Here is a 27,876-nt window from a genome sequence, read left to right on the forward strand (position 1 = left end):
CGTTCCTCCAACACTGGTAGGGAAGAGACAGGGGAATACAAAAATGTCTTCTTGGCTTGGCTCACAGTCTTAAGTATAAAATAAAGAATAGAAATGTTCCAAATAATAGCTTAAAATGTTGGGGAGACTATGTGTATCAGATGAGAAAGGGTTTTCCAGATTGCCCAAGAATAGTTCAGACAATCAATGGCAGGTGTTTCTGGGTTTAACTTTACATTCTAAATATTCTGAGTCAGAGAGTAGCAAAGATGAAATGCCACATAATCCACCATATTGCCACCTAAGGTGGATAAAGGACTATGTCCTCATAGCCTTTTGGGGAGATAATTCTATATAATCCTCTGATTATTTTTCCCCAGAGGGCAGGGATCACTTCAAATAGCACAAAACCACATTAGTAAAACTCACAGTGAGTAATGTCCCTTCTCGGGGCCCTGGGCAGACCAGACCTGAGAACTGATGAAGTCAGCCAATACCAGAGTGTGAGGCCTTGGGGTGAGAGCCAGGGTAGGATATCCTGAATACTCCTCAAAGTGTTTCAAGGGTGCTAGGGTGCTGACTAAAAATACAAATTGTTAGGTTTCATCTCAGACCAACTGTGACTCAGGATCTGTGGCCAAATCCTAGAAACCTGCATTTGTTAACAAGCTTATTAACATTTGTAAAGCTTAGTTCATAAGGGGACTCTAATTCAATACCATTTGCAAAAACCTTGAACTAAACTGCAGTAAGTAAACTGGAGTCCAAAGAGCAAGAATTTGGCTGACAATAGGGTAGAGATAAGGAATAAAGGAGAAGTAGGCTTAAGACTGAGAACAGAGCAGAGAAGATAAGAAGTTAATGTTAGAAATAAAGGTGCAATGTCCATAACCGGCACTCACTAACTGTCAGAAGCACGGTGTGTGCATGTGGGGTCCCCCTGAAAAGATAAAATATTTGCTGGACCTTCATCCACTTGAACAAAATGGTCAATTTTTGAACTTATTGCATGTTGTGCAAATTAATGTATGAGAGAAACTTATTTTGAGTAGGAAAAGGAAAGAAAAAATACTATATTTCAAATTTGTAAACACACACACACACATTTTCAAGGAGTCTCAAGCATGACTTTGGCCCTCAGTTATGGTAGAATAGTTGCAACCCAGCTAGTTCTTCTGGACATTTCAGCCCAGAAAAACTAGCAAGGCCAGATAAAACAGAAAACAATTTTGTTTAACTTAAAGTCATTGATGAGCTGCAAAGGCAATAAAAATTTGGGGAGTTAAGATCCTGAAGTCAAAGAAATCTCAGATAGATGAGTTGATATTCTTCAAGGTACATCCCCTAAGGAGCATTTGCTGATTCTTAGTGTAGAACAAGAGGCTAAGAATTCAGGCAAAGGGGTGCTGCTAACACACAGAGAAGACAGCAGTCTTGAGCAATATTACAGGACCAGGGAGACAAATATTGGAGTTTGGGACTACCAAGGAAACCAGGCATTGAGAGACCAAAACCTAATGAGAAGGGAGACATGGGGAATGACACTCTGTGTTTTTTTTCCCCTCAAGACATTTGCTGAATCCTTATGCTATTATGGGCTAGAAGCTAAGTAGCTAAACAGAAAAGGATGATTAAAACAGTGTTTTCTAGAATCATATAAAGAAAATAAGGAAAAATTATAATTTTGAGTTTACCAAGAAAGAGCAGTTGTGACTCCTAGAAAAACCATCCTCTAGGAGCAGGGACAAATCACAAATAAATAGAACTTTACAAAAGTTACAACTGAGTCAGCTACAAGTCAGCTTACTCTCTGATTGGAATAAGGTGATCTACTGCATTTAATTCACCCAGCACTTGATCAAAAGTTAACAGGCATATAGAAACAGTATAAAGAAAAAATAAAAATAAAAACATACCCATGTGACGCAATTTTTGGAGTTATCAAACATAGATAAGACTTATAATTTCATCTCAGAACTCAAATCTATCTATCTATATGTATATTTTATATATGAATCAAATGCAAACTCTAGGATCAAAAAAATGCAATAATTAAAACTTAGAATTCAATATATGAGTTTAAAATCTGATTTGACTTAGTGGCAGAGAGGAGAACTAACTAGAAGTTAGATCAGTAGAAAAGAAAATATCCAGGTAGAAGCAGAAAACCAAAAAAGAGAGAAAATATGAAAAAAGGAGCACAAGAAACACATGGCGCACAGTAAAGAAGTCTAAAAATTTGAATCCCAGAAATAGAGAGGACAAAGAACATCTAAGAAAAAAACACACTAAAGGGGTAATCTCCATATAATTTCCTAAACCAAGGAAATATATAAAGCCACAGAATTAGGAAGTACTATGAGAACCATGCAAGATAACCACAAATAAAGTCATATGTATATACAATATAATAAGGCTACTTATAATGAATTAGAGTAAAACCTATTTTAAAAAGCAGTGGGGTCAGGGGTGGTTGGGTATAACCAAGAAAGGAACAAAAAGACTGACAGATGACTACTCAACAGAAACACATAAATAATGGAAGTCGGAGGACAATATAATTAAATTCTTTACCTTGTGAAATTATTCTTCAAAAGTAAAGGTAAAACAAATGCATTTTCAGAAACACAATAATGGAGCTAGTTACCAGGAGACCCACCCTCTAAGAAAAATGAAAGGGACATCTTAGTGTAGAAGAAAGTAATCCCTCATGGATACATAGAAATATAGGAAGAAATAAAGGATCAAAGGAAGGTTAAACCAGTGAATACCTCTAAATCAATATCAATACACAACGATGATATATTGTGAAACCTGACATATGCATATAATCAAATGTATAAAAATTATAATACAAAAGATAAGACAAAACCAATGACATTAAAGTGTTTCAAAAGTTTTTGATTTTCTGGAACCGGTAAAACTATAAGTCAAGGATGCACTGTAATCCCTACAGCAACCACTAAAACAATAGTAAAATAATATGTAGCTAGAAAGATAGTGGGAATAAATATTGAATATAAAAATATATGATTGATCAAAAAAATGCAAGAAAAAAGAGAAAAGATCACAGTAAACAGATAGGACAAACAGCAAACAGATAAATATGAATATTAATGTAAATTCAAGTATATCAGTAATCAAATCAAAGTACAGACTAAGTATACCTGAAGACTAAAAATGTCAGACTGAATTATCAAAGAAATACAATCCAGCTATTTGTTACTTACAAGAGACATACCTTAACTATAAAGACAGAGAACATTTGAAAGCACTAAGCAAAAGAAAGTATAGCTGTGCAAAATCAAAGCAGACTTCAAGACATAAGACATTATTAGAAATAAAAGGTGATACATCATGACAATAACAGTGTCAGTAAACCTGAAAAATCAAATGATTCTAAATTTGTATGGACCTAGTAACCTAGTTAAACTAATAATACACTAGCGCTGAAATAACAAACAAGCTACAATCATAGTTTTAGACTTTAATGTAACTCTACCAATAATAATAAAACAAGAAGATTATACCAATTTTAAAAATGCATGCATTCAAGCAGAAATTATTGGTAGGTTAATTATACATTTTATCAGTGTTTTAAGGCCAGAAAACGATGAAACATTTTAAAGTGCTGAAAGAAAACAAACCTGTCAAGCCAAAATTCCGTATTAAATGAAAAGATCCTTTATAATGAGGGCAAATTTAAAAGAAAAGACATTCTCAAATAAAAGAAAAGATTTTTTAAATTATAAATTACTTGCTAAACAGATCAAGATAGAAAAGAGAACACAAATCACTAATATTAAGAATGAAGAAAATCCTATCAATAGCAAAAGAATAAGAGAATATCATGAACTTTATGTCAACAAATTTGACAGCTTAGATGAAATTTATATATATATGTGTGTTAACATATATACATCTGTGTGTGTGATATTGTATTATAACAAGACATACATATTCGGTCTTCATGCCTGATTCCTGGCACAGAGCTATGGAGGTGAGGAGCATCTTTTGTTATCCATAAAAAGCCTTTTCAACCATATTCGAGTTTATGCTGATGAGGTAATTTTTAGTAGATGGGGACTGGTTCCTGTATTAACCAAAGATGTAATTAGGGAGCTGGGACATTTTAGCCCCACCCCTGACCTCCTGAGAGAGGAAAGTGAATGAAGATTAACTTAATCTCCAATAGCCAATGATTTAATCAATCATATCTACCTAGTAGAGCCTCCATAAAATCCCTTAACAATGGAGTTTGGAGAGCTTCTGGATGGATTTGCACATTAAGGTTCCAGAAGGGGGTGCATGAAAAAGGACACGGAAATGCCATACCCCTCTCCCCATACCTTGACCTGTGCATCTGGCTGTTAATGAATTGTATCTTTTATAATAAACCACTAATAATAAATAAAGTACCTTCCTGAGTTCAGGGGATGGGAGCAGTCTGACCATATTGTGTCAAAATTAATTTATAGGACTCTGAGTTGGTGTCCACAGAGAACTAGAGAATTGCTTGGTGTGAAAACTCCACACATTTGCTATCAGAAGTGTTGTAGGTGTAAAGAAACTTGTGTGTGAGTATATGTGTGTGTACAGTGTGTGTGCATGTGCGTGTGTGTAAGCAGACATACTAATAGTGAGAAGCTGGAAAATAAAATTAAAAAGCAGTATTATTTATAATAATACCCAAAAACCCAAACTACTTAAACATAACTTTAATAAAAAATATGAAAGACACCTTTACTGAAAACTACAAAACATTGCTAATAGAAATTCAAGACCTACATAAGTGGAGAAATATGCCACGCTCATAGACTGGAACACTGAATATTGGAAAATTATCAATTCTTTCCAAATTTATTTACAGATTTAAAGAAATTCCATCAAAATTTTCATACTTGTTTTGTAGAAATTGACAAGCCAATAGCAAAACTTATATGCAGATAGCCAAAAATAGCCAAAGCAATATTGAAAAAGAAATTTGAAGAATTCACACTACCTGATTTCAGAATTTAATGCAAGCTTATAGTATGCAAGACACTGAGATATTGACAAAAGAATAAATACATATACCAAAGGCACAGCATGGAAAGTCCAGAAGTATTACTACACATTTATAGTCAATTGATTTTCAAAAAAGATGCTCAGGTAATTCAATGGGGGGAGATGCTGAAACAACTAGATATTCATATGCAAAAATACTCTACACCATGCTAAAAACTAAGTCAAAATGAGTTGAGTCAGAGTCTTCACATAAAAGTTAAATTCGTAAAATTAGAAGAAAACATAGAAGATCTTTGCAATCTTGGGATAATCAGAGACTTCTTAGGGCACACAAAATATCACCAAACTTAAAAGGAAATAATTCATTAAAACTACCATGAGATGGCCAGGTGTGGTGGCTCACGCCTGTAATCCCAGCACTTTGGGAGGCCAAGGCGGGTGGATCACGAGGTCAGGAGATTGAGACTATCATGGCTGACACAGTGAAACCCCATCTCTACTAAAAAAAATTTTAAAAAAAATTATCCAGGCGTGGTGGCACGTGCCTGTGGTCCCAGCTACTTGAGAGGCTGAGGCAGGAGAATGGCGTGAACCTGGGAGGCAGTGCTTGCAGTGAGCCGAGATCATGCCACTGTACTCCAACCTGGGTGACAGGACGAGACTCCTTCTCAAAACAAAAAAACAAAACAAAACAAAACACTGCAATGAGATACCATGACACACCCACTATGAGGGCTAAAACTAAAAGACTGACACTACCAACTCTGGGCAAAATGTGAAGAACCTAAAACTCTCCTACATTGCTGGTGGGGGCAGCATGTAAAATGGTACAAACATTGAAAACAGTGTGGCAGTTTCTTATAAAGTTAAACACATATCTGTGTATGACACATAAATTCTACTTCAAGATATTTACCCAACAGAAATAAGACATATGTCCACATGAATATGTACTTATGTATATGCGTACACATTACATATTTATTTATAATAGTAAAAAAACTGGAAACAAATTAAATATAAAAAAAGCTAGAGGATACCATATATGATGGTTTATTCATACAATTGAATAATAGGCAACAGTAAAAATAAATGAATTATTAATACACACTGCAACATGGATGAAGCTGCAAAACATTATGCCGTGAAAAAGAAGTCAGATATAAAAAAGTACACACAATATGATTATGTTTATATGAAATTCTAGAATGAGGGAAAATCTAATCTAACACTAGAGCCTAAATAGGATCAGTGCTTGTCTGGGGACAGGGATTGCCAGTGTTAACTGAGAAGAGACAATAAGAATCCTTGAGGAAATACAAATGCTTTATATCTCGATCGGATTGGTAGTTACACTAGTGAGTAAGTGTCAAGACATATCAAACTACAGGCTAACCCTCCCCTATCTGAAACGCTTGGGACGAGAAGCATTTCCAGTTTTTGATACTTTTCAGATCTTAGAATATTTATGTATACCTAATGAGACATCTTGGGGATGGGACCCAAGTCAAAACACAAGATTAGTTTGTTTTTTATACACATAGCCTGAAAGTAATGTTTACAATATTTAAATAATTCTGTGCATGACATAAAGTTTGTGTACATTGAACCATCAGAAAGCAAAGATGTTGCCATCTCAGCCACCCATAAGGACGATCTGTGGTCGTTTCTCATCACCATTATTCCTGACTGAATTTATATGTTACTGAGAAGCAATCATTTTCTTATACTTATTCACAGAAGTATTTAACAGTAAAAAACATGACATACCATTAATACAGTGAAAAATAATACATTCGGAGTAACTAAGCAGCATGGCAGCATCTCCAGAACACTTCTTGTACACAGGTTGAGCATCCCTAATCCAAAATTCAAAATGCCAGGTGTGAGATTTTCTACTTGTGGCATCACATCAGCACTCAGAACATTTCTATTTTGGAACATTTTGGATTTGGGATTTGGTGATTAGGGATGCTCAGCCTGTATTAATTTAAAAGGCTGAATTTTATTCTACATAAATTATGTCTGAATAGTTGATTAAAAATTAAAAACGATTTTTTTTCTAATTTAAGCTGGACTTTCAAATCATGTAGATTGCTTGCTTAATTTTTCCTCATTCTCCCCTAGCCTACTGATTACTATGACCTTATTAACAATTCAGCAAATACTTAGCACTTAAATTCCAAGCACTAATTGAGGCATGGGATAAATTTAGTGAACCAAATACACAAAACTCCCTACCTTGTGGAGCTTACCATTAATTGCCAGAAAAGGAAAGTTTTCCGCAGATTATTCAGTCCTAGAAAATAGCAGTAGAACATCTTTAATTATATAAGTTTATGATTTTCTTTTTGTAAATGTCCTCATGTGGAGATACTTTATGAAGTGCCTCTGTGTTAAAAATATAGATTTATCAGCCAGGTGCAATGGCTCATGCCAATAATCGCAGCATTTTGTGAGGCCAAGCTGGCCAGATTGCTTATGTTCACGAGTTCAAGGCCACCCTGGGCAACATGGCAAAACACAATCTCTACAAAAAAATACAAAATTTAGCCAGGCTTGGTGGCACCTGCCTGTAGTCCCAGCTACTCAGGAGGTTAAGATATGAGAATCACTGAGCCTGAGAGTTCAAGGCTGCAGCGAGCTATGATTATGCCACCGTACTCCAACTAAGGTGACAGAATGAAACCATGTCTCAAAAAGATATACATAGATAGATACAGACTTATCACAATGATATACTATGATCATGCCACTGCACTCCAGCCTGGGTGACAGAGTGAAATCATGTCTTAAAAATATACACATAGATAGATACAGATTAATCACAGTGATATACTGTGTTAGTTTATTTTGTGTTGCAAAAAAAATAAAATAAAATAATACCCAAGACTGGGTAATTTATAAAGAAAAGAGGTTTATTTGGCTCACAGTTCTGCAGGCTGTACAAGCATGGCAAAAGCACTGCTTCTGATGAAGGCCTCAGGAAACTGACACTCATGGTGGAAGGCAAAGAGGGAGCTGGTGTGTCACCTGGCAAGAAAGAAAGCAAAAGAGAAGAGGAGCTGCCAGGCTCCTGTAAACACCAGCTCTCACATAAAGAGCTTGCTCATTACCAAGGGGAAGTCACCACACCATTCATGAGGGATCTGCCTCCATGAACCAAAAACCTCCCTCTAGGCCCCACTTCCAACAATGGGGATTACATTTCAGCATGAGATTTGGAGGGGACAAACATCCAAATTATATCAAATACTGTTAATAAACAATTATTATTGAGGCTCAAAATGAATTCTTAATTGCTTTAATTTTCTCAGTATGACTGAGACACTCAGATTTAAAGATCAAAGACACCAAAATGGAGGTGATTGACCTTGTGTCCTACCACTTTTCTATGTGATCCTGTACAAACCACACAGCTTTCCACCCCCACCAACTCCTTATTTCAGGAGACCAGCTCGGTACCAAAGGGATTACATGATTCTGTAATAAATTGTGCTCTCTTCAGGAAGTGTATTACAACAGATGAGGAAGGGTCTTCTGATCCTTCTACTGGCTTCCGCATCCTTGAGGTGTCCACACTTCACACAGCACACGTCTTGTTTGCTAATTACAGTCAAAACTCTACTGTTTCTGATGCTGCAGGGACCCTTGCTCAGTTCCCACTGGAACCCTTGTTCCCAATCCCTACCTGCAGCTCTCATTTGCCTTTCAGCTTGAGTGGTCCACACACAGCCCTCTGCTAGAGCACCAGCTCTTGCTTCCCCTGTGTCCTTTCTAGGGAAAACACCCTCTGGTTAATATCCAGTCATCATCTTTGCCCCACGTTGGAAACTTCTGAATCCATTTTATTTCTTGTTCAGGCATTGGGGCGCCTATAGCTCTATGTTGAGAGCAACCACCTAGGCATTTCTCTCAGAACCATCTGCTTCTAGAGCTATGCTAGCTGTGAGTGTCTCTCAGGGGGTGTGCATCTTCTGAGGCTGAGCTGGGAGAAGACTCCCATAAAACAGAGGGTTTCTACCTCTCAGAGCTCTTCTAATCCAATGTTAGATCACAAGATGAGATAAAAAATAAGGATATGAATGCTTACAGGAAATAAACTAAACGTCCTAAAAGGAAAAAAAGTATATCAAGAAGTGATGTTGGATTTTGTCCCCTTTTCCCCATGCCCTCACCATCACACACATGCTCAAAGATACAGAGAAGGGCTGAATATCTGAACGTTAATGCAGCCTATTGAACAGAACAAAAGAATCTATTCTATAACACCATTGAGTAATACAGATTTTTCAGATGGAAATTTTTTTTTCAGGTAGTGTGATGTTCCAAGAATTACACAAGGTGGTTTCCCATACATCATCTCTCAGCAATCCATTGAGGTTGGAGTGACCCTCCCCACAGTAAAGATGAGGACACCGAGAGGCACAAAGATCAGAAGACTTGCCCAGAGGTGCCAAATTTAGCAAATGATAAAATCTGGCCTGAAAGTCTACCCTTCTTTCTGACTGTTAGGGATAATTGCCCCAACGTGGTCTTTCATCATACTGCAAGCTAAGATGTTTGTGATCTTTTAGAAGGTAAAGATATTTTATAATTCACAGTACATTATTTTTTGGTTTCTTCTTGCAGAATACTAAGATAATGTATTTATTTGTTGCAAGGAAAACAGGAAACTTAGCAAAATGAGGAGGCAGAAGTGGGAACGTTATTTATCACATAAATGCAACTATCCATCTCTTGTGCACCCCCTCAAGACTCAACCTCTTCTGTCATCCAGCTTCCTGGCTCAAAACACCACCTTCTGATAGGCAGCAGTTAGAAACCCTCCCTGAGTAGTTACTAGTGCCTAAGAGGGCTTCACTTAGGTGATGGTGATGAGGAAAATTACCCAACATATCCAAGCAGGAGGTGTGAAAGTAAAACACTGCTCAGGTTTCAGCCCTTCCTTCTGCAATGAAGGCGGGGATTGGTAGGTGCTTAGTTTGATTTCCAAGACCCCAGGGGAAATTGGCACCTGTGTGCACAAGCCCCCATCTACCAGATAATGTTCTTTTTAGCGTAGGTTCTCAGTATGACTGAGACGGACAGATTTAAAGATTAAAAACACAGATTTAAAGATTAAAAAAATGGAAGTGATTGACAGTGTGTTGTACCACCTTTCTATGTGATCCTGTATAAACCACACAGCTCCTGTTGCTACAGGCTGAATGTTTTGTCCCTCCCAAATTTGATTATTAAAGCCTAGGCCCCAGTGTAAGGGACATTAGGTGGTGGAGGCTTTGAGAGGTGATTAGATCATGTGTGTGCATCCCTCATAAATGGGATTAGTGACCTTAAAAGCAGATACACACGAAAGATTCTCTCTCTCTCTCTCTTTCTCTCTCTCTCTTTCTCTTTGTCTGTCTCTCTCTCTTTCTGCTCTCTGTTGGGTAAGGACATAAGGAAGATTGCTATCTGTAAACTAGGAAGTGAGCCCTCACCAGACACTGAATCAGCCAGCGTCTTCATCTTAAACTCTCCAGTCTCCAGAACTGTGAGAAATAAATATTTGTTTTGTAAGCCACCTAGTCTGTGGTATATTGGTTATAGCAGCCCAAACTGACTAAGACAGGGATGGCCTGAGCCTATGGAAGTAATGCTTGAACAAATCAGAGATTTCATAATATTTGTATTTCTCTGGGAACACATTTCCCTTATAATATATAAGTCATTCTTTTGTTGGGTTTTGTTTGCTTTTCAGACATTTGAATTTCAAGCACATTTTTCAGGAATTTAAAGGACTTTATGGATGGCCCCATAAAGAATGTTACTAGCAATTAATCTATCATTGGTATGCTTCTGAAAACTTCTGTGGGAATCAGATTTAGAGAAATCTGAATCACAGCAATGAAACATTAAAGAGTATATTAATAAGGGAGCCAGTGGTTATTCCACTAATAAAAACTCCTTTTTTAAATAAAATTATATTCTACCTAATTCATCTTATTTGTAAATGCAAATTTCTTTTATAGATTGCATCATCTTAAAATGAGGATGTCACAGATGCTGAGCTGGTACCAGAAAGAAAACTATACCAAATTCCTCTCAGTATTCTGTCTCATGGCCCATCATGAAGAAGTAGTGTGGATGATTTTGACTTGGCTAGCAACACAGAGATAGAAAACACGCACAAGACCAGAGCTGAACATTCATTCACACGGGACAGGAGAAGGTACAAGTATTGAACACATGTACTAAGATCTGCCAACAGTTTTCACTAACAAGTTTCTGGAAGTATGGGATTTCATCCTGGACAGGGTAAAGAGAAAAAAGGCAAGCCAAATTTTCTTTTCTCTGATGTAAATCTGTGGCTTCCAGGAATTCCAACAGGAGCCACCCCTATGACTCCAAGGTCAAAATGCACAACTCTGGAGGATTTTTATTCAAGCAAAGCCAGTTGAGAGTGGGTGTTTTCTCCAGGAGCAAGTTCAATGACCTGAAATTGTTAGAGATTTGAAAGTAAAGACCCTGTCAAAAGACAAAATTAAAACACAATTTAGTTTAAATGATCTCGATTGATTTTACTATGATTCTAGAATCAAGCAACACTTCATTCCATAAAATAGGATAAGTGTCCCGATGAGTGGAGCAGAGGAGGTTGGCTTTATAGGCAGAAAAAGAACTGAGGAAAGCGGAAACAAAATAAAACAAAACAAAACAAAACAAAATAAATGGATTGGTCATTTCAAAGTTACTTTCCTTATACAATGGGGACAGAGAGAACAATAGAAAAAAAACTGACTGGTCAACATCAGGTCACTTCAAGTTAAAGAGGAAAATACAGGCAACTTCACATGACAATTGAAGACTGAAATTGACCTGTTTGGGAAATTGGCTGTTATCCTTTTCTTCTGATTTCTTGGAATGTTAGACAACAACTTAGTTTCAGTTTGGTGACATGGAACTTTAGCATGGGTGGCTCCATTTTGATTTTTAGTCTGGCCTGTTGAGGTTTAGTGCAGGAATCTAGTCCAAAGCAATGGCCTCCTATAATTTTTATTTAACAACAACCACAGACATATCTTAATATCCCACAGAATGTTAGGGATACTGAGACTCAAGAAGACAAGTCAAGCTTCTCAATAGAAGCTTTATCCCATTTTATCATTTGAAATTGTTTCTAGAGACTTCTGTATCCCCCCCACACACTCCCCTACACACACCTCTTGCTACTTAAACACCCAGGGTTCAAGAAGATTCAGGAATTTCACTCAAGAATGAAGATTCTAGTCTCCCTCTTCCCTGGACTGTAGCCTGAAAGACAATTCCTTGTTCCATTCCCAACTGTCAACTTCTTATGTCTTCCTGCAGGTTGTCCATTAAGTAAACAAATACGACACTTGATTGCATGGCCCATTCAGTTTGACATCACTGTTTCAAACTGGCCTGCCTTAAGATCCAAGTCAGGAGATTGGGACCTGAAACATACTCTCCTACAGGGCCTCTCCTTATATTCCTGAACTTGAGAAACCAGATCAACTGTGTGAGTACTAAGGTTTTCCTCTTCTCTGGAAAATGCAGAGAATTAGAGAACTGGAGACACCATTCCCCATGGACCCAGTGCAGGATTGTGCCTGTCAATGATAGAGTGAACTCACAATGTCTGAACTGGGACTAACACATAGTGGGGAAGAACAGTCCAAATTCAATAGCTACAATTTATGGAAAGAAAGGGCCACTGGGAGGGTGGATGAGAAGACTGAGGCATCTAGGAATCTGAGCAGTGTTTGAGCTTTACCCTTTGACAAGGATCTGTTTTTCTAAAAACCTAACTCTCTCAAATTAGTTGGGTCATTGTTCCTTGGGAGCTTTATTTCTTTATTGGGAGAATTTCCAACGTGCAGCATTACTTCTTTTCATTCCTAATTGTGATACGTCCTGCTAATTGAAAGCTAGGCCTTGTGGTTTTCAGAACACTGATTTGTGATAGTAAAACCTTTACCCATTGTTCAACAAAGATGTAAAATAATTAATTGGCTATTTGGCAGATAGGTTCAGCATTTTCAGAATCTGTTTTATAAGAAATTTTATTGATGAAAATGTGTCTAAAGCTTTAGCAATGCACTTGGCTTCAACATTTGGCAGCAAGGAAACAAAATCTTAAAGCCAAAAACCTCCCCAGGGCATGAGGCAAAGTACAACTTTGCATCTATATTCCTGCTGTAGGTCATTAGGGGCCTCCTTTTACAGACAATTGGCAAAAGGTTTCAGTGGCTGTTTTATGATCCGTTTTGATTTTGTATATGAGCAAATCTCACATTTCTTCTGTGAGACATGCCCATGTTTTACCACATTGCCCTTAAACGATTTTTCAAGAAGTTGCATTAACTCTTAAAATTGACAAGAATAAATAGAGGCACCATAAATTTTTAAAGTTGAAGTCATAGGCATCACATGCTAACTTACTTATTGTTAGGCTGTTGGGAATGAGGTTGTCTGTGGTATGTTTTGTTAGACAGAGAAAAAAAAAAATGCTCAGATTCATCATCAGCAAATATACTTGGTTGTCACTGAAACCACGAATTTTAGGAAATTGAACTCGGTCTATGTGACACCAAACAACCAGTCCAATCCAGCAAACCTCTCAGAAGAAAATCCCTGTAACAGATTGTTTAGTCATGTATAGACCTGGTATTTCAGTTGACACTGGGCGAACTGGCACTGATTGGCTTCTTCATTGTAAACCTCTCTGAACCGTGTTCAAAGCCGGCTCACAGAGACACCATAAAAGTGTATGTTTACCAAGTTAGCACATTCAATACGTACTCCATTCTGTTTCAAACAGAAGATCAAGGAAGGAAAAAAATGATAAAAGAGTGCTTCCTCCTTGAATGTGGGCCATTTGCTGTAACAATGAGTTTATAATAAATCCTTCCAGATTAAAATGTCTCTTCCCACATTCAAATGTACTCTTCAAAATTAGGCTGTTTGGGGGAAAATGCTGCTAAAAAAGGAGCAGGCTATTCAAACAGTGCCAGCAAGGAGATTACACATTTTTGAGTCTAATTTCCATTGTAGTGTAACTAGCATCAGAAGAACAACTAGAAAAATTGACTATCAGGCATATTATTGACACCTATATCTTACTAACACAGCAGAGTACTGGACACTTTTCTACATAATTCCTTCTTTTTGAGAATTCATGTCTTGGCTTTAAAGAGTTACCCTGAGATCAAAGTTAATATATGAAGTGTCAGGCCAGAAAATGATGACTATTTTAAAATCTCAGGAAAGTAAAATCAATAAAGGAAAGCACTGCTATCTTGTGTGCTTTGCATACATATACAGTGTCTTACATATTGTTGAAGGTAACATCAAAAGTAAGGGCCTCAGCTCCCTCTGTTCTTACTACTCAAATATTATAATCTTTTGACTATTCTCATACCTAGGAGATGTTCCTAGGTCTTACTGTCTCCTACATTGTGACATACAGCATTTTTTGTGTCCTTTTTACTCCCTTTATCAGGAATTTTATGAGCTTAGGAAAATCCTCCTTTGAGGATGAATCAGATATACTTTGTTTTTTAGGCTAATGCTCTGAAATAGGGAAATGGTGGTTGGGGGGTGCAAAATCTATCAAAATATGAATGACTTTTCAGTCGCAGTCCAACAATTTTCATGTGTGTAGCTAAATCCAAATATCATACAAAAGATAAAGAAATATAATACACCATACAATAAATAAATAAATTGTTTATTTTTAGGGTAGAATGGAATAGTTTTTTGGAGGCAAAAGGCAAAAACAAAGGTTTTTCTCTGCAAGAGGAAGGAGAGAAAGAGAGAGAAAGAAGGAAAGAGAAAAATGAAAGAAGAGACAGAAAGAGAGAAAGAAAGAAAGAAAGAAAGAAAGAAAGAAAGAAAGAAAGAAAGACAGACAGAAAGAAAGAAAGAAAGAAAGAAAGAAAAGAAAGAGAAAGAAAGAAAGAAAGAAAGAAAGAAAGAAAGAAAGAAAGAAAGAAAGAAAGAAAGAAAGGAAGGAAGGAAGGAAGGAAGGAAGGAAGGAAGGAAGGAAGGAAGAGAGAAAGAAGAGAGAGAGGGAGAGAGAGAAAGAATGAACCTGTAATAAGTTGTCTTGGCCAGTGTTCTCTGGATAAACAAAACAAACAGGATAGGTAGGTAGAGAGACAGATAAATCAATTGATACAGATATATAGCTATACATTTCTATCTCCCCCTATATACAGAGACAGGGAAAGAGAGAGAGAGAGAGAGAGAGAGAGAGAGAGAGAGATTTATTTTAGGGAATTGGTTCACACAATTTGAGGGGCAGTTATTTTTGAAATTTGTAGGGCAGGCAGGCAGGTGGAAAGTCAGGCAGAGTTTCAGGAAACCTCAATTTTTGTTCTTAAGGCCTTCATCTGACTGGATGAGGCCAACCCACATTATAGAGGGTAATCTCTTCTACTTAAGGTCAACTGATGGTAAATGTTAATCACAATTACAAAATACCTTCACCGCAACATCTGGACTAGTTATTTGATCAAACAACTGGGCACCACAACCTGGCCCAGTTGGCACTTAAAATCAACCATCATATGAGTATTGTGCAGGCTGCATAAGTGAAGAAGAAGATGTGGAAACAATATAAAAGGAGTACAAGTAATCTCCTGCCCTTCTTCTGCAATTAAAGAGTGACACGATTCAGGGACACTGGTCAACTATGCAGTAACCTTTACAGTCACCCTTGTTCAGGACATGGAAGGGAACAGATTTGAGGTGAAATTAAGGTTTTTCCTCCAGGAAATCCTCAGCCAAGATCTGTGGGTTCAGGCAATCACTCTTCTTATTTTCACCAATCTCAAAGAAAGATTGTCTTTCTTGTTGTTGTGTTCTCTGAGAGAATTCTCTGAGAGAATTCTCTGGGGTGTATTGAGGGCCTCTGACCAACACTTCCCTTGCTTCATCCGAGAGACCGGAACGGCAGTGCTGTGGCTTCGCCCAGACCCACACACATTAATCATTTTAGTGAAGTGAAGCCAGGCATCTTGGTCAAATCAATGATCAATCAACTTCAAAATATCAGAACAAGGTGTTGGATGGAGTTAATCATATTTTGGTGAGTAAACTACTTGACTTCTTCATTCAGGAAAAAAGTTTAAAATGTGCTCAGTCTTAGTCATGGGCTGCTTAGGGTGTTTTCCTTTTAAACTGCTCCTCCGAAGGAACATCCTATTTCTAAAAGTGCAGGAGATGTGAGCAAAATGATACCAGTCCATGAATAAATTGTTGCACTGACTTTCCTAATTAAAATATTATAAATTCAAATAACATCTTCAGAGCATTTAAGGCACAGGAAGTGAATCATAAACAGAAAGTGCAGTCCTGAATTTTGAAATTTTTTTTTTTTTTTAAAAAACCTCACTAATTAGTGGGAAGGTAAACTTGAAAAATCTGAGTTAATATTATTTTTAAAATAAATATTATTTATGACTTTCAAGTTCTTTCAAGTATAATGACTTCAAAGTATTGATTAATCCATTTCTTTTGTGAATGTGTTATTTTTCAAAAGTACATGAGAATAAAGTGAAAACATGTGTTTGGAGAGGAACTACTATGGCAAAGTGATGTATAGTCATTTAATTACTTCATGTTTTGTTGCTGTTTGTTGCTCATTAACAAAATAATGACTAGGAAATTTTCTACTAAAGCAAATATTAACATCTAAAAGTGGATGTTTGTTGTATTATTCTCTCTTCTTTGTGCATGTTAGACTATACTTCATAATTTAAAATTCAATTTCAATTTTAAATTAATTTTTCTCATGAGAAGGAAAGCTTGGTGTGCCTGAGCTCTAAGATTTTATCCCCCAGGGTGCCCTTGACAGACTTTAGTTTCATGGGGACAGAGCCCATCCTGTAAACATCCTCTTTACCATCACCAACCAGCACATGGACATGCACACATACACACACACAGTCTCTGTCTCACACCCACACACAAACACATACATGATCTGGCAAAGAGGGGTTGGACGCTATGCTAAGGCAAGTGGCCCTGCCCTACAGGGGTCTTTCCTAGGAGGTGAAGATGTATCAGAAAGTGGAGAGAAGTGTGGGGCATTTTCTTATTGTAGAACTTAAAACTGTACTTGCACCCAGGGACCCAGTCCTAGCAGAACCACAGATGACAATGGTTCCAAGGGTCCTGTGGGCCTGAAAATGAGCCATTTCTATACCCCAAGAGCTACAACAAGCACCTCCTAACCAAGCCTCAAAGGCAAGTACTACTCTAAGCCCACCAGGCCTGACCAAATTTAGGGAACCAACACACCACAATATTTTGTGGCAGAAGAACCAATAGTAAGTCTATTAAAAAACGGATGACCTGGACTATATAAACCACGTGTTCTGCTACAATTCAAAAGAGAGAGAGGAAAGCAGAAATGTTTTAAAGGCTATTGTTAGACTTCCTAGAACTTTGGCAAATGACAGGCACCCTTGAAGGATTTATTTTAATTTAGAAAAAAAAATCAGTGTTTTGACATCTTGAATATTATGTGTCATTTCATATGTGTTACACCTTCAATATACTTTAATGTGTTTGCAAACAGTTGCTTTCTTCCACAATAATCTGGTTGCTAAGACAACACTTTTTCCCTCTACTATTAAACTACCAAGAGACTTTATTGAGATTTCACCAGTTTTTCCACTCATGTCATTTTTTCTTTGAAAGGATCCAACACAAGGTCCAGAATTTCATTTAGTTGTCATGTCTTCTCAGTTTCCTCCCATCTGTTGACTCTTCCTTAGTCTTTCTTTATCTTTAGGACATTTATACTCTTTGAAATGTATTGTTCAGTTGCTTTTTAAAATGCCCCTCAATTTCAGTTTGTGTGATATTTTCTCATAATTAAATTGAAATTATGCTTTTTAACAAAAATACCACACAGGTTATATGTTGTGCTTCCCAGTGAATCATTTTGGAGTATACCATGTCCATGTATCTTATTACCGGTCATGTTAAGTTTGGTTATTTGGTTGATGTGGTATCTGTCAAGTCTTCAGACTACAAAGTCACTATTTTTTTTCCCTTTGTAATTAACAAATATATTGGGGAAGATAGTTTGAGGCTATACAAATATTCCGTTCCTCCCTAAACATTTACTCATTAATTTAAGGATCTATTGATGGTTCTTGCCTGCAACAATTATTACCATGATGTTTACCCTGTGGTGTCTATTTCCCTCCTTTCTTCTGTGTTTACTAATTGGAATTCTTCTGTAAGGAAGAGCTGTGTCTTCTCCCCATGTATTTATTTATTCAGTTAATTCACATCAGTACGGATTTTTTGGTACGGATATCTTTTCCTATTCTATGGACGACAATTCAATACTATTTATTTATTTTACTGCTTACATTAGTCTAGCTCTTGCCATTTGAATTTGAATTTCTTTTGCTTAATCACTGTGTCCTTTCAAATGACCCCATTCTCTTTAGAGCACATCCTTGCATTCAGGTTTTGTGATATGTTCCAAGTTCATCTATTTTCCTGTTCCATTCCCAGGAGCAACCACTTCTCCAAGAAGCCCTGGTTCCTCTTATTGGAGAATGATATTTAGCAACTAAAAGGTGGGCATAGACAATCCGTTTGTTTGTTTGTTTGTTTGAGAGGAAGTCTCACTCTGTTAACTGGGCTGGGGTACAGTGATGTGATCTTAGCTCACTGCAACCTCTACTTCCCGGGTTCCTGAGATTCTTCTGCCGCAGCCTCCTGAGTAGCTGGGACTACAGGTGCATGCCACTATGCCCAGCTAATTTTTATATTTTTAGTAGAGACGGGGTTTTACCATATTGGCCAGGCTGGTCTAGAACTCCTGACTTCGTGATCCACCAACCTTGGCCTCCCAAAGTGCTGGGATTACAGGCGTGAGCCACCACGCCTGGTAGACAATCCTTTTTAAATAGAAAGTTAAGAAATGTTCTTACTCCTCAGCCTTTAAATATTATGATTTGCTCTACTTGAAATATTTACTATTCTGTAAAATGCCTCTTTTTCTCCTCCCACTGCAACTATATTGTCCGTTCATTCCATCAAAACAGTTGATTGAATTTCTGCCTTGTCCCCAGCACTGAGGCAAACACTGGATGACAAAATAGTGAAAAAGACAAATTTGGCCTCTCTCCTTGTGAGACTTATAGACAACTAGATAAACTAGACTGTAAACAAGGGATTATAAGGCAGTATGAGAAGCACTGAGCTGGGTATGTCAGATTCACACAGAGCACCTACCTTAGGCTTGGGTGAGGTCCAGGTGGAGGGACAAGAAAAAGTTTTAGGAATAAAACCTTTCTAAGCTAAAATCTGAAGTATAATAGGATTTTATATCAAAAAAGAGAGTAGTGTTGAGTAAACGTATAGAAACAGAAAATATTCCAGGCATAGGTAAAAAGCTGGTGCAGAACAGTACATACGTCAGTCTGGTAACTGAAAGAAGTAGCACATTTTGAGAACATGGTATTGGCAGTGGAGGCTGTCAAAGCATACAGCTAGAGCGTGAAGCGGGAGCCAGATCAGAATGGGCTTTGTTAAACAGATTTAAGAGGCTGCATTCATTCTAAGAGCCACTGAAAGGCAGAGAAACCTTTTAAGCAAGAAAGTGGCATGATCAGATTTATACTGTAGACAGATCACTCAGGCTAACCTGTGAAGCGTGGATTCAAGGGGAACACAGCCAGCAACTGTTTTAGCAATTAGGTGACATGATGTAATTGAGAGGATGGAGAGAAGTGAATGGATTCTAGTAATATTTAGGAGGTGAAGTCAGCAGGATGAGATGATTTATTGGATGGGAGAGATGAGAAGGAGGCAGAATTCACAGGAGAGTACAGTCTAATTGTGTATTGTATGTCCTTCTATTTGCCCTTGTGTGATTGTTTCCCCTTGATTGGTTTCGGGTTATGCACTTTCTGCAGGACTATGACATAAGCGATCTGTGTCCTTTAGTAAGAGGCACATGAGTTCAGTTGGTCCCATTTTTAGTGAGATTAACTTTAATCATTCAGTTAAGGTGGTGTTTGCCACACTTCTCCATTTTCCAAAGGTATCTTTTATAACTTTCTGATTAATAAGTAATCTATGGGAAGATGCTCTGAGACTCAGTATATGGCTGTTCAACAAACTTTCAATAGTTTTAGTTTCCATTGAGTTTCACCCAAATCAATTGTTTTTATGATGGTGGCAAAATGGTGGCTCTCAAATTCTGTCATTTATTCTGTTTCTATTAGTTTTAATCTGACAGAATAGAATATAAACAAATGGACAAAAATATAAAGTTTCTCCCTTCCTTTGTTTACTTATTTATATTTGTTGTTTATTTATATTTTCAGTATCATTATGGACTCTCAATTGTCTTATTCAATGCAATGTAATTCATTACTGTCAGCCATCATTCTGATGCTCATATTTTCCCTGATGTAACTAGTGAAACAGCTCTGAGCTGGTTTCAGTGTCCTTCATATAAACTATTTTCTAATTTTTTCACACAAAAAAAGAACTTGTTTACTTTCTTTTCTCCAGACCTGAGATTAATCCTTTCTCTATTGAATGCTATTTCATTTTGCTAAAAAAATTAGGATTTCAAACTCAGATCTGAGAACTAGTGTGCTTAGTCATTCTTGACTGTGAAATATACGGTCTTTTTGAAAAATTGTGTTTGGGAATTTATTGAGGCCTAGGAAAAAGGTGTATATTTCCAGAGAGAATTTGCATTGTCTTTTTTCAAGAATCGAGAGAGACTACCAATCAAGAATATTCTAAACTAAATTTATGGCTAGAGTATTTTGAGACCACCAAGGAAACAAGACTCCAGGACTGTCTCTTTTCCTGATCTTCTATTAAGTTGTGTCTCATTTAGCATTATACTTAGCTGCTAGGCTTCACTAATTTTCATTAATTGCCAACTGATTATTATCTTGTACGGTGCCTTGGAGGCACAAAATGCTTCACAGGCTGTTCAACCTTTTTTTTTTTTTTTTTTGAGGCCAGTATTTGAGATTTCTTCTGGATCTACCAGGGCTCTTAGCTAACTCCTTCCCTGCTTCTCTCTGGTGAACTAACAGACTTATGGTTTTGCTTCTTGCTCTTAATTAAGAGGAGCTATTATTTTCAAGAGTGCCCATAGGCTTGAACTTCCAGACATTCTGTTTTAAATAAAATCAGCTCCTTTAAGCACAGCTTCAGAGGCCTCTGTAGACTGTCTCTCCCTTTGGACAAAATTTCTGAGCCCTCAGTGGGATGGTACCCTCTGGTCTTGATGGCTTGCGTTTTCTTTGCCCCATAAGTGACCTGGGGTCAGGGAATTTGGGGTCCCAGTATTCTTTGTTTGCCACACCTGGAGTAGGGTCTCCATCCTATTAGTAGGGTTGATTGGAGGAAGGTAGCCACTAACTTAGCACACTCACCAGGAATTTAGCCTGTTCAACTCAGAGTTGGAGGGAATGAGAAATACTGGCAGACTCCCCTTCCTAGTAAAATATGATGCCACTTCATTGGGAGCAGAAGGGAGAGGGAGCCATTATCTTTTGGGGCACATCAGCCCAGAGTAAAGCTTCCATCAACTTGGGGCAGGGTGGGCACTGCATAGCTCAAATGCCGTAAGCTCTCACTGTTCTTACTGAGTTTCGTAAATTTTCTTGAGTAAATATTTCTTCACTTGCTGTATGTCCTTATGATAATTGCCAGAGACTTTAAGTGATTCGGCTTTTTGATATATAGTTTTCACCAGTTATGCCTGTTTGTTTGAAGAATCTGTCCACCGAAGTCCTCATGCTACCATCCCAGAACTCAAACTCCCATTTACCTTTTATGTTTGATATAGAAAAGCTATAAAATTTTATAAAATAGATCTACTCATCTTTTTAAATTTGTTTTATTGCTTTTATGCTTAGAAATTCATCTCTATCCAGTAATTTGACATGTATACACTTATTTGTACGTTTTCCTCATTTGGTCCTTCATGTTTAGTACATACAAACTTTATCTTGAAATATAATACATGATTGCTATTTAGAGTAACTTTTCTCCAAATAGTAAATATCATATAACACAATGTGTTTAGTAATCTATTACTTCCTCAATTTTTAAATTACCTCCCTCATTTATTGAGTTGTTACATATATTGAGGTCTGTTGGTCTGTCTATACTTTTCTATATGTATCACACTGTTTTAGTTATTTTACTTTTATAATGTTTTAAAATTTAAAGTTGTCATATCATTATGAATGTTTAAAATTATTTTAGTTGTTTTTTATTAATTTATTTTTCCAGGTGAACTTTAGAATTCTTTTCCTCACTCATAAAATTCCAATATAATTTTGATTAAAATGACATAATCAATAAGTTAATTTGGAAAAGCCAACACTTTGCAATATCCAGTCCTCTCATAGAAAAATGTAATATGTCTTTTTATTAATTTAAACCATTGTTTAAAGCACTCAGAGAATTAAAAAAAAATAAAGTCTGGTATATTTATTGGCAAAGTTACTCTTAAGTGTTTATTTCATGACTTTCTTTTTGTTGAGCGGGGTGCAACGGAGTTTTGCTTTGTCACCGAGGCTGGAGTGCTGTGGCACAATCTCAGCTCATTGCAACCTCTGCCTCCTGGGTTCAAGCAATTCTCCTGCCTCAGCCTCCTGAGTAGCTGGGGTTACAGGTGCATGCCACCACACCTGGCTAGTTTTTGTGTTTTGAGTAAAGATGGGATTTCACCACGTTGTCCAGGCTAGTCTTGAACTCCGGACCTCAAGTGATCTGCCTGCCTTGGTCTCCCAAAGTGCTGGGATTATAGGCACAAGCCACGGTGCACAGCCTGTTTTGTTTTTTGATTGCTAACATGAATAAGATTTTTCCACTGTAATAGATGATTATGTCAATTATACAGAAAACTACTAATATTTGTAACTGAGTTTGCCTTATGAATTCTTATAAATTTAATAGCTTTTCATTAGTTCTCTTGGGATATGAGCTGTGAAATCAAATTATCTACAAACAATGATTATTTTCTGCCCTTCCTGCTGCCATTATCTTTAAAGACAAACTATAGCTCATTATCATTTTATTTATAAAGTTGAGTGCAGAATTGAGGTATCTTGCATATATTTGACATTTCAAATCCATTTATTTAAAATAGCCAAAGAAATGTTAACATGATTTTATTATTTGAATTATGTGGGTTATTTACTGTGGTCCCCAGCAATACAGTTTCCAAGTGCAGATACAGACTCCAGCTTCTCACAGAGCAAGTCCTTCAGGCACATTTTCCTTAATGCAAATGAAGAAGGCAGCTGGCAATTATTTTCATGGAAATCTAATTTTTCAAGAGCTTTGGTGTGCATTATCCATGTTGTCCAAGCATCTGCAACAAAAATTTAAAGTTGAACTGTCCTTCTTGAGACCCTTTCTTTTGCCAAAAACTGTATGTATGTACTTGGGATACAGAGCCCAACTTAATGTCAGCCAGAGTCAAATTTAATTAGAAGGGCAGACTAACTGGAAACAAAATATCAACTATTCCAGGATCAAGTATACATATTTTAAATGTCTAATATTGTAGAGTGAAGAGCCTTTTACTCATAATGTTAGTATAATACTACAGCAATGCATTTGTGCCCTTTCTGATTAGGCAAACTGGGGTTTGAATCTCAGCTCTGCTGCTCACTAGCTGTATTTTTTTAGCCAATATACTCATATTAGTTAACACTGAGTTTGATTCTGACCCAAAATATCTGTATCATAAGCTAGATAACTTCATTTATCTTTTATGTAAAAGCCTGGACTTAGTTATTAAGAGAGTGGCATAAAGGCTCAGTCTCATAGTGGCTTTAGGGACAGTTTTGCCACCCAGAGGGTGAGGTCCCCCTCCTCAAGGTTCAAGATGGCATCCAGGGCCTCAAGCATGGTATCTGCATTTCAGATAGGAGAAAGAAAAAACAAAAAAGAAGAAGAAGAAAGAGAACACAGGCAGACTTTGACTGTCTTTTAAGGATTTTTCTTAAGTTGCCACACAACAACAACTATTGACCATAGTATAGCTATATGGCAACACTTAATCGCAGGGAAGGCTAGGAAGGGTCGTTTTATTTATTTATTTATTTTAACTAATTTTTTTTTTTTTTTGAGACAGAGTCTCCCTCTGTAGCCCAGGCTGGAGTGCAGTGGCGCGATCTCCACTCACTGCAAGCTCCTCCTCCCTGATTCACACCATTCTCCTGCCTCAGCCTCCCGAGTACCTGGGACTACAGGCGCCCGCCAACATGCCAGGCTAATTATTTGTATTTTTAGTCGAGACGGGGTTTCACCGTGTTAGCCAGGATGGTCTGGATCTCCTGACATCGTGATCCGCCCACCTTGGCCTCTCAAAGTGCTGGATTACAAGCCTGAGCCACAGCTCCTGGCCCTGTTTGTTTGCTTCTTGAGAGGAAGTCTCGCTCTGTCGCCCAGGCTGTAGTGCAATGGCACGATCTCGGCTCATTGCAAGCTCCGCCTCTCGGGTTCACGCCTCAGTCTCCCGAGTAGCTGGGACTACGGGCGCGCACCATCACGCCCAGCTAATTTTTTGTATTTTTAGTAGAGACGGGGTTTCACCGTGTTAGCCAGGATGGTCTCGATCTCCTGACCTCGTGATTCTCCCGCCTCAGCCTCCCAAAGTGCTGGAATTGCGTGTGAGCCACTGCGCCCGGCCTAGGAAGGGTAGTCTTTATCCTGTGTGTTCAGCTAAAAATCAGAGATTCTATTTGGGAAGAAAGAAGAAATGGATATTAGTAGATATATGTTTGCTTTTGTCATTACGTTTAACTTCTATTTGCCTCAGTTTCTTTGCCTGTAACCTGAGTATAATAATAGTAATCTCACAGTATTTTTATAAAGATTACCTTAACCTATACAATATTTATAAGATGCTTAATTTAATATCTTAAAACAAGCATTCAATACATTTTCGTTATAATGGCCCCAAATATCACCTCAGTAATGCATTCTTATTGGTCTCTACTACAAATACGTTTTTTATAATAGAAACAAAATATCTGAAGAAGCACTACGAATATCAGAACTCTATAGCTAAAAGCGATGGTTTGTGTTGTCCAAATGAACAATAACATACAGTGAGTAAACTAAAAATCTGAGAGGGTAGCGCCTCTGCATTTGGTCACAAAAATTTGCCAAGTGAATGGCAAAACGAAACTGGAACCCCATGCATCCACATTCACTTTTCCAAACCTCTTTATCCTTGACTCAGTTCCCTTTCTTTCCACTGTGGCAGATATTTGAGTACTGGCCAAAAAAACTGGAACACTTTGAAATGTAAAACTTTCTCACTGAAATATTAAATTCAGCAAAGGTACCAGGAAATTCTGCATGTATAATATACATTGTCAGGATATTGGTTAAGATATTCTTGCTATTTCATTTAAATTTAGGGAGGCAATTATTGAGTTTGCCAGGATTAAATTTTAAACTTTGTCTTATATCCACAGGTTATTTGTTCAGTCTTCATACTATTTCCATAAAAATAATGCAAGAAAACAACCAGTATGATCAAGTTAAATATATGCATATTTAATTTGAACATTCCATTGTAGGAAAAAAGTTTAGTCTTACTGACCAAGATAAAGGGATTTTAAATATAACCAATTTATTGAATCTAAAACATAATGACTAAGAGTTTCTATAAAATACATTCCTTTTCTAGAGTCACAGGTTAAATTCTCTCCCAAAAGAGGAATAAGCTTACTTTGCCATAGAGGCCTAAATTTGAATGAGTCTTCTCTTCTGGTCCAATAGCAACTACTTTGCTGGCTGGATCCCTCAAACAGAGGGGACCAAGAGATTCTCAGAATAGCAAGATACACTTAGTTTCTAGAGAGGTTTAGGAACAATAGACAAGAGGAAGAAGGAACTGATGGGGAAAAAAATGCTGCATTCTGATGACTAAGGCTTGTGGACCTTCTATCGGGTAGAAACTGTATTCTTAGTTTCATCATATAATTCTTTTAACCCATCTATATTTCTCCTAACAAATTTCATTTGCGATTCACTGCTTCTTGGAATATTTCATCATTTAATGTAATGATGATAGTGGTAATGGTAGCAGCAGTAGTAGCACCTACTATTTACTGAATGCTGTTATATCCCTGATATTTATCAAGATACTTTTCACACATAAACTTATTCATTTCATCTTCAGAGCAATCCCACAGGATAAGTCTGATTTTGATGCTCATTTTACAGATATGCCAATTGAGGCACAGAGAGATTTAGTGACTTGCCGAATGCCACACAGCAGGTTAATGACAGACCCCAAATTTAAACCTGGTTGGTTATAGGTGCTTTTATTTATTACATTACCTTATCTTCTTGTATTATTTACTTTTTTTCTCTGTTGTTCTTACCAATTACATGTACTTTCCTGGTATCACAATAATTTTCACTTACTGATTATTCGCTCTAATTTTTAATACATATATTATTTCTATTATTGATTACTGGTTTTGATCCAAGGGAAAAGACAAAACACAGTAGCACTTAGTATAGTACATTGTTTTGCACATTGTAAATACCAAAATATTTGATTGCATGATGGACAAACATCTGAAATGGAATATTTTCCATTTGAATTTTCTGCATAACAGGAAATAGGATTGAAATCTGCCTCGTTCATATGAGGATATTTAGGAATTTTGTAGGGGAGGGTAAGGAGAGTCACCTGAACTGCTTAGATTTAAATGGCCCTAGAACTAATATTCATGGTTAACAGCCAAGGCTTTGGTCCTTTCTCTTCAGTTTATGGAAACCCTCAAGCAGTGAAAGTCAGTTTCTCCCCAGGAAGTCAATTCTTTGTTATTTTGCATCTCTGTAGATCACGCTAAAGAATTTGCTGAACCGGTTCATTCTGCTTCCTGTAATCATAAACATGGGCCTTTCGGGGAGAACTTCGGGATGAACAACAGTAAAACACACACACACGTACACACACACATATAATATATGTCTATAAGTATACGTACACAAATGTATGTGTGTATGTATTCTAAAGAAAACAATTATGAAACACAATTTTAGGGATAATTAGTTCATCAGTAGCATATAGAATAATAAGAATAAATTTAACATATAAATATGTATTTTATTTTTTTACAAGAGATTTCACAGGGGTACATTATGCCAGAATGTTGACCTGATTATTCATGAAGAAGGTATCCAAAATACAGCTCCATTGTTCTTATCAGCCCAGGCCTGGAGGAAACAATATGAAATGATGCCAATTGGCTGTGAGCCAACACATGACCGAGGCCTGTGAGCACTCAGAGTGAACCCAGAGGCAGGTGCACCCGACTGTCCTGCTGGCCCCTCATTCCGATCCTGTCCTGCCCTATGGCCATTGGTCAGCCTCTAGAGTCTGTCCTCCTGTCTGCTAGTGCCCTCTGCCACAGAGCCCTGCACATAGTAACACCATTACTGAACCGAGACTGCTGTCCACAAATGCTTCTGTGGAGATAGCAAATGATCACACAAAAGAGAAATAAACAGAATAGGTTTCAGTCCCTAGACAGCATAGCAGTACTGACAAAATCTTAAACTACATTTCATGGAACTGACACCCCAAAATATGTTTATCTACTGACTCTTTGTAGCCTCACAGGTGCCAAGTACTGGACATCTGAAGACTTACAGAGACTCCATAGCAAGCAAAGAAGGAAAATCTGATTGTTGTAGAAGCACATGCATAGTCGACCTGGTCAGAGTCCTCCTAATTGCAGACCTCTTGAGAAACTTGCATAAGCCACAGAGCAAAACGTGTGTGACATCATAGAAGCATCGTTTTGTTTTTTTTTTTTTTTTTAAAACAAAACA

Source organism: Rhinopithecus bieti, unplaced genomic scaffold (genome assembly GCF_001698545.2).
Source record: "Rhinopithecus bieti isolate Rb0 unplaced genomic scaffold, ASM169854v2 scaffold_1673, whole genome shotgun sequence".
NCBI classification, from domain to species: domain Eukaryota; kingdom Metazoa; phylum Chordata; class Mammalia; order Primates; family Cercopithecidae; genus Rhinopithecus; species Rhinopithecus bieti.